Source organism: Amblyomma americanum, chromosome 1 (genome assembly GCF_052857255.1).
Source record: "Amblyomma americanum isolate KBUSLIRL-KWMA chromosome 1, ASM5285725v1, whole genome shotgun sequence".
Taxonomy (NCBI): domain Eukaryota; kingdom Metazoa; phylum Arthropoda; class Arachnida; order Ixodida; family Ixodidae; genus Amblyomma; species Amblyomma americanum.
This window is the reverse complement of record NC_135497.1, coordinates 61,333,602-61,346,360: the sequence shown is the minus strand read 5'-3', so window position 1 is coordinate 61,346,360 and position 12,759 is coordinate 61,333,602.

Sequence of the window (12,759 nt, the reverse complement as noted above, 5' to 3'; positions counted from 1 at the left end):
TCAAAGTGAGGGCGAGGGTGAGGGAGGGCCGACAATGCGAGGGCGAGGGAAGGCTAACGAACTTTTCGAAATTAGGGTGAGGGAGGACGGATAACTTTTCAATATGAGGGCGAGGGTGAGGGAGGGCCGACGATGCGAGGTTGAGGGAAGGCCAACAAACTTTTCTAAGTGAGGGTGAGGGAGTGCCGGATAACTTTTCAAAATGAGGGCGAGGGTGAGGGAGGGCCGACAATGCGAGGGCGAGGGAAGGCCAACAAACTTTTCGAAATGAGGGTGAGGGAGGACGGATAACTTTTCAAAATGAGGGCGAGGGTGAGGGAGGGCCGACAATGCGAGGGCGAGGGAGGCCAACAAACTTTTCGAAATGAGGGTGAGGGAGGACGGATAACTTTTCAAAATGAGGGCGAGGGTGAGGGAGGGCCGACAATGCGAGGGCGAGGGAAGGCCAACAAACTTTTCGAAATGAGGGTGAGGGAGGACGGATAACTTTTCAAAATGAGGGCGAGGGTGAGGGAGGGCCGACAATGCGAGGGCGAGGGAAGGCCAACAAACTTTTCGAAATGAGGGTGAGGGAGGACGGATAACTTTTCAATATGAGGGCGAGGGTGAGGGAGGGCCGACAATGCGAGGGCGAGGGAGGCCAACAAACTTTTCGAAATGAGGGTGAGGGAGGACGGATAACTTTTCAAAATGAGGGCGAGGGTGAGGGAGGGCCGACAATGCGAGGGCGAGGGAAGGCCAACAAACTTTTTGAAATGAGGGTGAGGGAGGGCCGGATAACTTTTCAATATGAGGGTGAGGGTGAGGGAGGGCCGACGATGCGAGGGCGAGGGAAGAAAAGTAAAAATGAGGGCATTTGCCCACCTCTGGTTACGAATAGACGTCAGAAAATTTAGAGATCACTGCGGCAACCCGCATTAGAGGAATTCGAAAGCATTGACGACTCCTCGACACCCTTTGCCCCTCTTTGTTTTATCGACTCGTTGATTAGTTATCGATTGGTTGACTGCCTCTATTGGTTGCGAGGGTCGATGTTGATCAAGGGGATCAGTCTGTTTAGCTCCCGGAGATTCGGGGCATTGCCAGATTAGATGATTTTGACTCAGGGGCACGTTGCACAGACTGCAAGCCTCTGGGTCGCCTGTAAGCTCATTATGCAGAGTAACATAAGGGAAGAAGCGATTGGCCGGAATTTTTCGCCAGGCCGTGCATTCCGAGGGTGTTAGGAACCTATCTGGTGGTAGCTAGATCCCTGTGCCCAGTCTAGGAGTCTCAGAGAGCTCCTTGTAGGGGATGAGGGGGTCTTTGTCTCCGGGTAGCGGGGACTCTACGGCCGCTCGGGTCTATACATCTCGAGCGAGGCGATGGACAGCCTCACTGCTGGTAGACCCTGATGAGCTGGAACCCAGGTGACTGAAACCTCCCGGTTTAGCGGGTGCTTCCTCAGTAGACTGGCCACCTACTTGGAAATTAGGGCTTTGCCGAAGTTCCTAACAGCCGCCTTATTATCTGAGAGAATAATTTTGGCTCTTGTACTTGTACATGCTATCGCTATCGCAGCCTCTTCAGCTATTAAAGCGTTACGCGCATTAACGGATCCAATTACCTTCTGGGAGTGATTACCATCTACCACTGCTTTGGCCGCGGCCCCTTCTAGCCCGCAGGCAGCATCGCAATAGGCTGATTCCTCAGAAGGGTATTTCATTAGTTTGCTTTGAATAAATTTTGTTCTATGCCCCATTCGTTCCTTGCCATGGATCGGGTGCATATTCTTAGGAATTGGTGCAATTTTGAATAGTTTCCGCGTCTCAAGCTGCAGGGGTTCAGCAACAGAGGGTGGTTTTCCTGACGGAAGCCATAATTTCTGTAGTATTTTTCGGCCCGCTACAGTGGAGTTGAGCAGCCAGATCTTCGCCCCCCCCCCCCCCTCCCCTGCCTCTTTTGGCAATCTCTTCCCAGGTATTATGCATTCCCATAGAAGCTTCTCTGTCGAGGAGGATGCCCCCTAAAGCCCTTCCGAATGACGTTCTGACCATTATCTCAAACTTCTCCGCTTCGCCGGGATTGAGATTGAGAAAGGGGGTGGCATAAGCTATCGTGCTGTTATGAAGGCTCGAACCAGCCTTATTAGGCAGTGTTCTCTGAGGCCTTTGTTCCTGAGGGAGATTCGCCTGAATATCCCCCTTACCTGGTCGATATACGTCTGAATCTTTTTAAGGATGGTGGTGTTTTTCCTGTTATGCTGTAGGAAATACCCCAGGATCCTGACGGTGCTGACTCGGTACCTTACTCCCTCCCACGTATACCTCCACTGGTTTGTTTAGGTGCGGTAGGCGGGATTATCGGGTTAGTTGTGCTTTGCAGCACATTGAGAACAGTTCAAATTTCTGAGCAGAGCAAGATAGTCCTCTATCTAGGGCGTAGCTCTCAACCATATACGCCGCTTCCTGCAGCCTATTCGAAATATCGGCGCTGGAGCCTCCTTCGGTCCAGATTGCGATGTCGTCTGAATAGATGCCATGTTTGATGCCTTCTGTCGAATTCAGCTGGGACGAGAGATCTTTCATTGCAACATTGAGAAGTACCGGGGAGAGGACAGATCCCTGGGGCGTCCCTCTCCCTCGGTACTGATGGGCTCGGACTTGAGTACCACGAAGCTAACTTCAGTTTTCCTGCAGGCGAGGAGATTTTTGACATAGTTGAATCACTTGCTTCCCACTCCAACCGAGTTGAGGCCTTCGAGAACCGCTCTGTGTTCAACATTATCAAAAGCCTTAGTGAGATAAAGCAGCAGGATGGCTCTACATGATGTATCGTCCTCGGGAGTGTCCAGGATGTCGTGCTTTAATTTGACATCCTGGGCGCTTAATCCCAGCCTGTACTCTAGCATCTCCACTGGCCAGAGTTCCTTGGTTTCCATATGTCGAGAGATTCTGAGTTGGACCACTTTTTCCATGAGCTTTCCAGACAAGAGGTGAGAGATATCGGCCTCATGCTGGATAGTAAAGTTTCTTGCCCGGTTTAGGAATAAGGACCAATTGGGAGATTTTCCACTCCTCTGGGATTTCGGCCCCTTCCCAAATTTTATTCAATACTTCGCAAATGAAGTGTAAGGAAACATCGTCCATATTTTTAAGCATGGTGTTTGTGATACTGTCTGGTCCTGGAGCAGATCTCTTTTTGAGATCCTGCAGGACTGCCCTAATTTCTGCCAATTCAATTGCAGCATCTATGGCCTTATTCTCGGGCCCAGAATAGCTAGGTAGAGGGGGACTCTGCGTCCAGCCGGCCGGGAAGGCGAGCTTCCGTGCCAGCTACACGCAGGCGTTATTCAAGTACGCAACACGTTTCCCCAACCCGTGGCGCAGAGTCGCAGCCACGGCAGGTCCGGACGAAATAGGCAACGGCAGGGCACGCTAGGAAATAGTTTATTATCCTAACGCGAGGTAAAACACACTGCGGAAGAATGTTGTATCCGTAAAATAGATGTTCAGTAGCTCACCAGGTCGTTGACATCGACCGGCGTTGGGTTCAGGGGTCGGTGGGCAGCGAAGGGGGTTCCTCGGGCAATCAAGTCAGGTCCGGCAGCGAGAGAGCGTTTCCTGCCGCGAGTTTTTCCTTTTATCCTCTCGGACATTGTCTCCCGAGGAGCAAAACGTTGCTCACATGCTACCCGCCGCGGTGGCTCAGTGGTTAGGGCGCTCGACTACTGATCCGGAGTTCCCGGGTTCGAACCCGACCGCGGCGGCTGCGTTTTTATGGAGGAAAAACGCTAGGGCGCCCGTGTGCTGTGCGATGTCAGTGCACGTTAAAGATCCCCAGGTGGTCGAAATTATTCCGGAGCCCTCCACTACGGCACCTAATTCTTTCTTTCTTTTTTCACTCCCTCTCTTATCCCTTCCCTTACGGCGCGGTTCAGGTGTCCAACGATATATGAGACAGATACTGCGCCATTTCCTTTCCCCAAAAAACCAATTATTATTATTATTGCTGACATGCTCAGGCATTGAACCCTTTCCGAAGTAGGCAGCGCGCTGCCGTGACGCCCCGACAATTTCGGGAAAGCAGCAGAGCCACAGGATTGCCTTCTCTCCACATTCCCGGTGTCGCGCGCGTGGAAATCACGATGGTGGCTGGTGCGGGGGACGAGGAGGGATACCAGTGTATCCAACAGTCTTGGGAAGGCTCTTGTTGAAACTCATTTCATCACACCTCGGCCCAGCGACTTTCGGACAGATTGGCTGCGTACTGCTCAATTTTATTATTGAGCTTAGCAATTTTCTTATTCAGCTTATAGAGCTAAGATTTCTGTTCCATTTTTGAGTTTTCCACCTGCCCTCCACTACTCTCTTGGATTAAATGAGATGTAAGGAGGTGGTTGTCTAATTTTGGGACTTGGAGATTCGTCGCCTGTTCTTCCGTGGCCTCCTTTATATGCCGATAAAATTATTCTTGCCACCCAGTCAGAGAAGGCCAAGACTTTGCCATGCGTTACTCCATTCACAGAACGATGAAAACACTTTGTTTAGTTCCTGTTGATCGTGGGCGTTAGCAACGTTGCGATAAAGCACGCAGTCATCGGCATATACGCATAACTTCACTGTGGTGTCATTAATAACATTTACTACATCATTTATGAAAATTATAAACTATAGAGGCCCAAGCACCGATCCTTGTGGCACACCTGAAGTTACAGTGACTGACGATGACCATGATGATAGTGACGAACTGGGATCTTAAGTGTAAGTAGTCGGTTAACCAGTCAAGTAACTTATTGCCGTTAAATATGGTACGCAGTTTACGAAGAAGCTTTTTATGGCAGACCATGTCAAATGCTTTGAAATAATCTATAAATATTGCATCGATTTGATCGCGGTTATTTAATGCGGAAGCTATGTCGTGAGTAAATTCAATGAGCTGGGCCTGGATTAGCCTCGACATCGCCGGACAGTTGCAACAAAATTCTTAAGGAATGCAGTACGCAAGAAAAAATACAAAGTGCTGAGGGTCTGGCAGCAATGATAAGAAACGGTTATCGCTCCTATAACACCTGAAAGCGTAATTGTGGCCTACCTGCAAGGTGTAGCACACATGTTCGCAAGAACCGCTTGCCATGCCGTTGCCAGACCCACTGAAGAGGACTGGCCGGTGCGTCGCTTTTATGTCCCGTCGGGTCCGTGTCGATGACGTTCCGGTGTTGTGCCATGCGCGGTCGAGACAGGCGAGATCGATGGGAGATGAGGCTGTGGATGCATTGCCATCTATCGGTTGACAGCAAGAACTTAATGGAGGGCCAGTGAGGGCGCAGTTTCCGTGAAAGAAGCTTGAAGAAGAAATATTGCTCAGGAAGTATGGGCCAGCGATGCTTGCGGCTATCTGCAAGATGAAGCACACATGTTTGCAAGAACCGTTTGCCATACCGCTGCCAGACCCACAAAGACTCCCTTGATCAGTTACCTGCAGGTCCTTACCTCCTGCCAAGGTACTCTTCTGCTTGAGGCTCCATGGGTCCGTCGGGTCCCTTATGAGTGATCTCAGTTCCGCCTTGTCTCACTGTGGAGTTCTGAGTGGTCGGGCCCCTGTTCCGGCGCCAAGTCCCGGCCCGGGTGTAGCGTACGTGCGCTTTCCCCGGTATGGCGATCGTTACTGCTGGCTGGTCCTGGCCTGGTGCTCGACTTGAAGCGGCTGCGGGAGCAGGAGATGGAGCTTGCTTCCTTGGTTCTGAGGGTCTCGAACTTATTCTTTAGAAAATGTGTTCCTGTCTGGGGGCGGTCTCTTGGTCTCTCAGTTTCTTATCCCAGAGTTTCCTTTTGACTAAGTACGGGGTCCTGTATATCTTGGTGTAGCTTTTATCCCCAAGGGGGTGTTGCCCATGACAGAGTGCACATTTGGGGGTGCCCTTATGATACGGTAGGGGTTTTTTAATCCCGAATCGTCGGCATTTGCGCGTCTCGGGATCTGGGCAGACGTCAGCCCTATGCGCGAATTGCCCGCATGTGGCGCACACCTGGTACTTCTTTTTGAATAGTCCGCACTTGAGTGGCGTTACCTTGAAGTCGATCGTACAGGGCACAGTGTCTTCTACGAAACACAGCAACATAGTGCCTGTGTTTTCTCCCAGCCGTCTAGCTGATGCAATGGCCGGGTTTCCTGATCTATTTAGGATGTTCAAGATTTCTTGGTCCGAGAGGCCCGGTGGGATCCCGTAGATAATCCCCTTCCCGAAGCTCTCCTGCGTCACAAGGCATGCTGTGACTGGGGATGTACCTTATTCTTTATGTTGGAGGGCCACGATGCCTTGGTACCTTCGTGCTCTTTCCTCCGATGCCGTAGCGATCAGAATAGTTTGATACTTAGAATTGGTCGTGATTTGAACTCCTTGCATTTTCTCTTCGTGCATATTTGCGGCTCTAGCGATGACATCGGTGAGCTCCGCCTACCCGTATCCTTTGATTATCTTTTCTATGCCTTCCTGAGGTCATAGGACGATCTTCACCCACTCTTTGGATACCGGGAAAGCCCGGACAATTGAGGTTTTCCCTTCTTTGAGTGTCTTCTTCGCTAGCAGCTTCGTCGCTCTCGCGTCGTCCGCCGCTTTCATTGTTTCCGTTTGTTCCTCAGAAACACATTTCCTTCTGAGCCTGATTTTCTAGTCATCTGCGCCTCTCTTTGCCGAAAATTCTTGTGCGTCCATAGAGCGTCGCTCACTTGGTTGCGAGGCGAGGAGTCATCTCCCGAGGCCGGCGTCTCCGACATGGCGGAGCCGCAGGCCGTCCACTTGCACGCTGTGGCCGCGGTTTGGGTCCGGCACAAAACACGTAAAAAGTCACGAAAGCCCATTGCAGCACATAAAATTCGAGTGGATGCGGTTCAGGCATACACCGATGGTTCACGAAGGTGAAAAGCAGGTGAGTAAGTTGAAGCTACTACTAATTGGTTTTGGGGGGAAAGGAAATGGCGCAGTATCTGTCTCATATATCGTTGGACACCTGAACCGCGCCGCAAGGGAAGGGATAAGGGAGGGAGTGAAAGAAGAAAGGAAGAAAGAGGTGCCGTAGTGGAGGGCTCCGGAATAATTTAGACCACCTGGGGATCTTTAACGTGAACTGACATCGCACAGCACATGGGCGCCTTTTCAAATTTGGGGCCACGATTAGTTTCGAAATTTGGCGCCATGGTTCGTTCCCGCCCACCTACTTGTTTTCACAACCATTTGCTACGTTCACAACCATTCTCTGCTTTGTGACCTTTATGACTCTAATTAACTAATCATCCGACAGACATAAAATTTTTTTGCCATCATCCTCACATCGTCCTCTATCGAATACAACCATTCCTTTGATGCTATCTCTTCTGAGAACGCCATAACTGCTGCGGACGCATTTAGGTGACACGCTTTTTTGACACGACCCCGTCGACATAGCCTAGGAATGCTTCCGCATTAATAACCTTCCTCAAGCATATAAAACATTTAAACAACATACATGCAATATAAAAGTCAAGTGAATGTAACATTCTTGAAAACAGTTCAGCAATCCTGCACGAGCATGCAGGCCCGCCAGTTGGTAAGCTTCACTACATCGCAACGCTTTGCAAGGACCAACAGCGAGGACTACACTTGAGCTCCGCAACACAGTACAACATGCCACTCACACACTCACCTCTGAACGGATAGCATGGATTCAAGCCCGTCACTCAGGGGTGTCCCATCGGTGATAGTGGCGAATAAGTAATAAGGAAAGGTGTCTGACAAAAAAATGGAGCGGTCATGCAATCTACGGCAGGCGCAATCTAAGAGGTTTAGTTGCAAAGTACTGGCAGCTGAAAAAAAATTAGCTGCGGTTTAACTAAAATGAAATGAAAATTGGTTTTTGGGGAAAGGAAATGGCGCAGTATCTGTCTCACATATCGGCGGGAACCTGAACCGCGCCGTAAAGGAAGGAATAAAGGAGGGAGTGAAAGAAGAAAAAGGTACCGTAGTGGAGGGCTCCGGAATAATTTCGACCTCCTGGGGATCTCTAACGTGCACTGACATCGCACAGCACACGGGCGCGTTAGCGTTTCGCCTCCATCGAAACGCAGGCGCCGCGGTCGGGTTCGAACCCGGGAACTCCGGATCAGCAGCCGAGCGCCCTAACCACTGAGCCACCGCGGCGGGTCGGATTAAGTACTGCTGAACCTGGTTTGAGAACGAAAGCTGTGGTGTATCGGGCAAGACGCGGCTTGGCGTCTGCAACGTTGAGTGCGTTCCGCACACTGGATACGCAGCGCGCCGACCCTGCCATCCTCGCAGGTTGCAGTTAAATTAATGGTTGATCGCGAGAGGTTGTTCCCGCAATGAACGCTGCCGCCTATTGCTGCCCCCCCGCCGCGGTGGCTCAGTGGTTAGGGCGCTCGACTACTGATCCGGAGTTCCCGGGTTCGAACCCGACCGCGGCGGCTGCGTTTTTATGGAGGAAAAACGCTAAGGCGCCCGTGTGCTGTGCGATGTCAGCGCACGTTAAAGATCCCCAGGTGGTCGAAATTATTCCGGAGCCCTCCACTACGGCACCTCTCTCTACCTTTCTTCTTTCACTCCCTCCTTTATCCCTTCCCTTACGGCGCGGTTCAGGTGTCCAACGATATATGAGACAGATACTGCGCCATTTCCTTTCCCCAAAAACCAATTATTGTTATTATTGCTGCAGTGCCGCGTGCCTGCCACAACGCGTCAGCGCCAATGCATGCAGTCCACACCTCTCTCTCACCACCGCCACGTACCCGAAAGCGTGATTGCGGTGTCCACTTACCCAGGGAGCCAGTTAATTATGCTCTCTTCCTTTCCTCAAAATCATGGGAGTCTAGGACGTTGTGAACACCAACGCCAATGGACGTCGACGGCCTATAGCTTCAGTGCCGCGTTTCTGCCACAACGTTGTGAATGCCAACGCATGCAGCGCACATCTGTCACTACCGCCACGAAGCTTAAAGCGCGACTGTGGTGTCCACGGCCCTAGGGGCCAGTTGTGCGCCTTTCCTTTGCTTTCGAAGCTTCCGCTCTTTATCGGTTTCGGCACAGCTGCGGTTAGGCGATGTCACATGGTTATGAAACACACGCCGAACAAGGTACGGAAGGGAGTAGTAAAGCTTTCGCTCTAATAGCTCCATTTGGGGTACGTCCGGCTTCACGACGCACATCTGTCGTGGCGTTTTATCAGAAAGATGGGTTCTAAATGGTGTTGCGTACTTTGTCAGTCTCCTTCAGAAGACTCGCCAACTGTTAACTGCGTTCATGAGTACACTGTGAAATGAAAAAAAAAATTGCTCGGAAAGTTTTGTTTAAGTATGTTTCTATGGAACTCACGCCCGGTACCCCTATAGCCAATGGTGACACACGCGCACGTATCGCGGTATTTTAGAAATTCACTGCCTTTGAAATTAGTTTTCAGCCTTTCAATGTCTGTAGAACAGAGTGCGCTCGGCTTTATTCTCGAAGGGAAAACTTCACAGGTGTACTGTGAAGTTATAAAACTGTTTTGAAAACTGTTGTTTACATGTGTTGCTATGGGCAGCCATCCCACTCGGGACGCAAAACTGGCCGCTGGTGGCGCTGAACGGAGCGCCGACGGTGGAGGCGACTGACGGGCGCACAGTGCCTCTCGCAATGTAAAATTGAAAATTGGTTTTTGGGGAAAGGAAATGGCGCAGTATCTGTCTCGCATATCGGCGGACACCTGAACCGCGCCGTAAGGGAAGATATAAAGGAGGGAGTGAAAGAAGAAAGGAAAAAATTTGGCTGTGCTTTAGCTGTGGTTAACCCTAGTTGAATTGCGAAAGCTTCGTTTCCTCGGCACGTCTTCTACGCAGCGTCTCATTCTGACGCTCTCGAGAACTCAGACCGGTCTCTTCCGCAGTTGAAGAGTCACTCCGGGACGTGGCACGACTTCTAGCCGCATCTTCGTTACGACGCTTTTCGAGTCGTGCAGCGCGTTCTTCTGGCGTCTCTTGAGCGCGTTGTCTCCTCGCTTCGTTCTGTCGTTGTCGCGTGTCTTTTGCGCTCTCCATAACGACTACAATACACTGAGGCGAAGCGCATATATATTACCCCCGCGAGGTGACACTTCCTCTCCCTCTACCCCAGCGGAGCACATCTGGTGGAGCGAGCGGCGACGGCAGCGGCGTCGAAGGCGGCGCCATCTGTTGTAGTGCTGCTGCGGCGTTGCTAGGCAACGGCGGCTCAAGGTCGTTCGTAGCCACTGCATACGGCATACGACTGAAGTGCGCGACGAGTCGAAATGGCTCGCTGGCTGGCGTAGTAAAGCTTTCGCTTTAAAAGAAGTGCCGTAGTGGAGGGCTCCGGAATAATTTCGACCACCTGGGGATCTTTAACGGGCACTGACACCACACACAGCACACGGCCGGCTTAGCGTTTCGCCTCCATCTAAACGCAATCGCCGCTGTCGGGTTCGACCTCGGGAACTCCGGATCAGTAGCTGAGCGCCCTAACCACTTAGCCACCGTGGCGCACTGCTAGCTAGTATTCTAGCACAGTCTAATATTGGCGGTAAAATTTTTCTGCAAGGACTCACTGTTGTGATAAATATTATTTGCTGTTTGCGTCAGTTGGTATAGGTGGCATTTACTGGCGCACTCGCCGCTGTGGCACAGTGGTTAGGGCGGTCTGCTACTGATCTGGAGTATATAACTGGTTTTTGCGGAAAGGAAAAGGCGCAGTATCTGTCTCATGATCTGGAGTACCCGGGTTCGAACCCGACCGTGGTGGCAGCGTTTCGATGGAGGCGAAACGCAAAGGCGCCCGTGTGCTGTGCGAAATCAGTGCACGTTAAAGATCCTCAGGTGGTCGAAATTATTCCGGAGCCCTCCACTGCGGCACCTCTTTCTTCCTTTCTTCTTTCAGTCCCTCCTTTATCCCTTCCCTTACGGCGCGGTTCAGGTGTCGGCCGAGGTGTGAGAAAGATACTGCACATTTCCTTTCCCCAAAACCAATTTCATTTCATTGCACAGCCGCTCCGCTGCGCTGTGGTGCGGTGAGCCGCCGCACAGTAACTCTACCGCCGCCTAATTTTCCTGTATATGCTCATAGCATGTAGGATTAGTGGTAGGTAGTTTGGGCTGTCAGCGTCATGAGCCTCCGGGACATGAACGTTTGAGTTCAGTGAGGCCGTGAGGGGGCCCAAGGACCTGCGTGTCCTAATTTCCATTGTGTCTATTAAAGTTTTCACCACCACCTAGCATGGAGGAAGGAAAACTCAGGAGAGGCCCTCGCTATACCAGCCGCACTTCAAAAAGTGTGCCGGAAGTAACGTGTTTTAGCAGACACTACTGAGAGTCTTTGGCCGACAGCGCAGCCAATGGTAACGCTGGGCGCAGCGGAATCGTCTGCTCCAGTGTCTGCTGCGCATGCGCAAGCACGCCGAGACGGCGGTCTAGTAGGGGGAGCAGGGGGGAGCCGGCTTCAAAAAATGCGACGTAACCGCCTCTCCTCTATTCTTTCCTTCCTCCATGGCTCATAGAAACACTACCGCTGCTGGACGCTATGATTGAGGTGCACGTAGCAGACGAACTCCTGCTCCGCAAGCATGTTTTCTTCTGGTGTCGCATTCAGACTGCCGTTTGGGATCCGCGTGTGTCAGAGATTCGGCTGGTAGTCGCTGGGCGCGATAGACGCACGTAACTACGTCGTACACGAACGCCACTTCGATTAGGCAGATGCGCTTGTTAGCTCTGCTCGGGGCGACCGAGAAAGGCGCCGCGACGAAAATCTGTCGCGGGTTTGGTTCCCCTCGATTCTGGGATAGAAGCTCGGAGGGTGGTCATTGACAGCAGGGCTTCCGTCAAACCGATGAGCCGCATATAGTTCAGGTACATTTGCGGGAAAGTTATCGGTGATCCGGCCTATTGCTACGGCCTCTGGGGTGCATGAGCACACCGGGTAAATATCTGACAAAAGGCGCCGATTGTGCCTGGCGTGGCAGTCCTCTGCACATAACGCATACTCATGATCAGACTTGGGAAGCCTTGTTACCACTCTGGAGGAGTCGTTGTTTTGCACGAAGGTGTTCAAAGATTGTCCCAACGGGCGCTCATAAGGCAGCAGACTGGGCTAGGTAGTTGTTCACTTTTGCACTTTGCACGCCATGTTGACAAAATTCGACACCACAGTACACCCTTCCAATTTTTTTAACATGAACGCGCGATCGTCGACTGGCCGGCGCTGCTGCGCCGGAAGGAGAGAAGAAATCGTGCTAGGCAAGGGCACGCCCACAATTCGTGCTGCTGGAGTAAGCTTTGTCTGCTAGGCAGTTCTGATTAGTGGGAAGCAACCCCTGCCCAATATCGGCTGTTAAGCATCGGAGCCCTAAGAAGCTGCGAGCAAATGTTTTCATCCGCTGCATATAGCGTGGGTGATTCTGAAAAGAGCATACATTTGGGAACAGCCTAGCATGCCCAAGAAACTAGTTGCAATCGTTACTTACAATAAACTTATTAAAGAGCACCCGTGATGTTGCCGCGTTAATTTCGTTAAAGCAAGTGTTCTCTAGACGCTACCCGCAAACGCAACTGGGGCCTAGAGTCGTCCTTGGAACGCTACGCGTTTGCGCCAGCCCACAGGCACAGACACACACAGCAGATAGAACACGAAACAAGTGCTCTCGGAACTCAGCCGTAAAACTTGCTTCGCAGGGGTTGCTTTGCACGAAACACAACAGCCAAGCAGACGACGCTAGCTACAGCGGCATGATCGGCGCGCATGCGCGT